We start from the raw sequence: 3,661 nt of genomic DNA on the forward strand, positions 1-3,661 counted from the left end.
CTTGCTAAGCCACTGAAAAATGAAGATGACAATAAGATGCTATTTCAGTGTGCCTGAGTGGTCTGAGAGTCACTCCAGCAGCAGCACTTGCTGAATCAGAGTCTCTGACGATGAGGTCCAGATATAGTTAACACGTCTCACAACGGATTTTGTTTTGCAGTCTTGATTCACTTTATTTTTCTTGTATAAAAACACTATGTGGCAGCCACAGCTGCAGCTTGGATGCTCTACACCGAGACTCTGCTGTGGGTCTTGACTAGTGGGTCTTGACTAGGAGGTCAGTGAACTTCTCTTAGGGAGATTCGTGAAGACCATCTCTTTCCAGAGGTGGTGGGATGAGAGCTGTGGATCTTGGAGAGGGCAGCAAAGGGGCCTTGGCAAAGTTGCCCAGGGTGGCAGCACAGCCTCTGGCCTTGGTGTAGCAGTTGTCCGTACCAGTCATCCTCAGCAGCTCCTTGGGCCCAGGTGCCGGGATGATGCCGGTGCCTCCAGGGGCGTCGATGAGGCACACCAGCACAGAGACCCCAAGAGGTGTCTGTCACCTTGCAAGGGATGGTGTGGGGCTTGCCAAACTTGATCCACTTGTGGCCTCGCCACCCTGCGTCTATGGAGTTGTGGACCAGGACGGTGGCCCAGTGCGTGGCAACGGCTACCTCCCTGGAGCACTTACCACCCAGACCAACGTGGCCACTGTAGTCCCTGATGGTGACAAATGCTTGAACTTGGTCTGCTGGCCAGTGCAGGTTTGCTTTTGTAGGGGCCTAATCTTCCAAACCTTGTCTTTGAGGGCTGTCTCCAGAACAAGGTTGGTGACCTCAGACTCTTTGATGGGGAGAAGAGATAGACCTCCTGCAAGGACTTTATCTTCATGTCCTGACCATGAGGCCCAGCTTAGTTATGAGGAGCCACCTCTTGTCCTTGGCTTTGCCTCAGAGAGCTCTTTGATGTCAAGCCCTGCCCAGACCATGTCCCTTCAACCCTATTGTGTATTTCCTAAGAACAAAGGAGTTTTCTTAACAACTCCAGCGCAGCTATCAAATGTAGAAATTTAACCATGATATAATATTCTTTTTTTTTTTTTTTTTGAGGAAGATTAGCCCTGAGCTAACATCTACTGCCAATCCTCCTCGTTTTGCTGAGGAAGACTGACCCTAAGCTAACATCCGTGCCCATCTTCCTCCACTTTGTATGTGGGACGCCTCCCACAGCATGGCTTGCCAAGCAGTGCCATGTCTGCATCTGGGATCTGAATCAGGTTAATAGAATCTGCTTCTGGAATATTTTCAAGTCAGCTTCAAGTGGACTTTTATACAAAGGTCATTAGAACACTCAAGAGGACACAGAGCTGGATTTTTTATCATGTAGTATGAACTGTTTTGTGCTTGCTTGCAGATACATGTTTAATACATTCTGTACAAGGGGTAGAATTTGGTCTGAGACTTGCTTTTATTATAACCTGTAGTCAAAGTGTGAGGAAATGGACAAGTTTCACCAGTCTCAAGTACTGGTGGTTCTACCTCTACTCTTTTTCAGACATTGCTTTCTTTACATTCCCACTATCCCTGAAGGAGGCTGGGCTTGTGCTGTTGCCTGGTATTGGGCCCAGCATTGGTCACAGTGCTGGGTGTGTAGCTGGCAGCTGCAAAGCCGAGGACAGTGGCTGTACCAGAAGGGAATATTGCTAGGGTGGCAGCAAAAGCTGACCAGGTGCTAGTATGGGTGCCCAAGGTGGAAGGTGTGGGTGATGAATCCCCAAAAGCTGCCCATGTGGTGCTGCCCAAGGCTGGCTGGCCTGGAGCAGTAGTTGGAGCCCAGACTGGCACTGGAGCTGCCAGTTGTCCTTACTGGGGAGAGCTGTGAATGGTGGTGGCTCCGAGCTGCTGCCCATCACGGGCCCCAGATATGGGCTGGGCAGTGGTTCCAGGCTTAACAGAAAGTGTCAGAGTTGGGGTGGGGCTGCAGAACCTCTGTGCCAGCAGCTGGTGGTGACTGTGACTGAGGCTGTGCTGTCCCTGGTGGCATCTGGAGCACCTGGGCAGAAGGGAAGAAGCTCTGACAGGAGCCATGGGGAGGCCCTGAGAGGAGAGGCTAGGGGAATGAGTGGTGTCCCTGGGGGTGACCTCCATGTCAGAAGCTGGCTGGGGAGTCAGGCCTGCAGATATGCTGGTTGAGAGGCTGGAATTGAGAACAGGAGTGATTGGCAGGCCAGTGGAGGGAAGGGCACTGGGATTAGTGAAGAGGGGTGGGTCTGTAAGGTGAAGACTGGAGAGTCTATGCACGTGGGTGTGGGAGACTCCATTCTGGAGTTGCTGGGAGCTGCCGGGGGAGCAGAACTGGCACCTGCTGTGACTGAAGCCTTGGGTTGCACATGGCCTCCTCCCCCCATTCAGAGGGGGCCCCCACATGGGCTTCAGCATGGAAGGGGAGGGGATGTTGCAGCAGCTGCAGGGGCAGGCCAGTCAGAAGTTGGGCTTCTGATTGCACACTCCATGCCTGGTGTGGGGGCGGGAGCAGGGGCGGAGGGGTTCAGGGACCTAGCAGACAGGTCAGCCCTGCCTGATCCTGGGGAGGCAGCGGGGGTCAGCAGGGTGCACAGGGCTGAGGCAGTGAGTATGAAGAGGAGCCTGGAAGGGGCTCTGAGAGAGAAGAGAGGCATGGTGAGCTGTGTCTCCTCTGAGGTAGAGGATGCCCAGTACTGGCCGCTCTATCAGAGTCCAGGACGGCCACAGGGCCCAGGAAGTCCCAGATCTTCCTGCGTCTCTCCAGCTGTGGGTCATGCTGGGGGCTGGAGGGACGGGCTGATGGAGGAGCAGTCCCTGCAGCAGGCAGGGAGACAGCACAGGACGGCTGCATGGCACCACAGTCCCAGGTGACCTTGGTCTCACCCTGCAATGCACTGTTGATGCGCTGGAGCGCTGCTTCCTTCTCCAAGTCTAGATCTTCAGCAGTGACTCAAAAACCCAACTCGGGGTGGTAGCAGCCTCAGAGGGTTCCCTCACCCGTGTGGCCCCAGATGAACCTTGCATATTCAGGACCTGCAACTGTCAGGTGTGGGTGAGCAGTTCCTCTGGGTTTGTGTCTGCCCTGTTGTTGCCTCTGCATCCTTTCCCTGCTGGGTCTTTCTCTGGGAAAGCTCTGAGGCTGCAGAGGGAAAGCAGGGCCCTCCTCGCTCACTTTCTTTGAGGCCCTCTGGGGCAGCCAGGTGTGGGATGTGACTGGACCCCTCCTCCTCTGCACTGGCGGGAACCCTCAGGTGGAGCTATATGAGCTCGTGATGGCATTTCATTTGGGGCTGGACCTCATACAGGAGGTCTGGGATTTCTGGTTGGATCTGTCTTCTGAGCTTGTGGTGTGGACATTTCTTTGCAGAGGCCTGGGCCTGGTCACAAAGGAACAGAGGCCTCCCTGGGCACCCAGGGACCTGAAAGTGGGCTGTGCACCCTCAGTGCCATCAGGGCCCCTTTCCTGATTGGCCTGCCTCTCTGTAACTGCCTGGTCATCTTCTTGTTTTGGAATCTATTTCCCACTCTCTCCAAGGTCCCCAACAGTCTTCTCTGTGCAGCCACCTTGGGCACACCTGGGTGTTGTGGGTGGCATTGGGGTGACTCCCTGCTCCTGGACCACAGAGTGAGGCCTTGCCCCCAGCAGATGCTGAGCTGCA

At 54.7% G+C, this 3,661-nt stretch overlaps 1 pseudogene; it reads right to left on the minus strand.

Moving 5' to 3' along the window:
- Positions 1-292: 292 nt before the first annotated feature.
- On the minus strand, positions 293-2,853 carry LOC103564166 (small ribosomal subunit protein uS5 pseudogene; annotated as a pseudogene).
- Between the last annotated feature and the right edge of the window lie 808 nt (positions 2,854-3,661).

Source organism: Equus przewalskii, chromosome 2 (genome assembly GCF_037783145.1).
Source record: "Equus przewalskii isolate Varuska chromosome 2, EquPr2, whole genome shotgun sequence".
Taxonomy (NCBI): domain Eukaryota; kingdom Metazoa; phylum Chordata; class Mammalia; order Perissodactyla; family Equidae; genus Equus; species Equus przewalskii.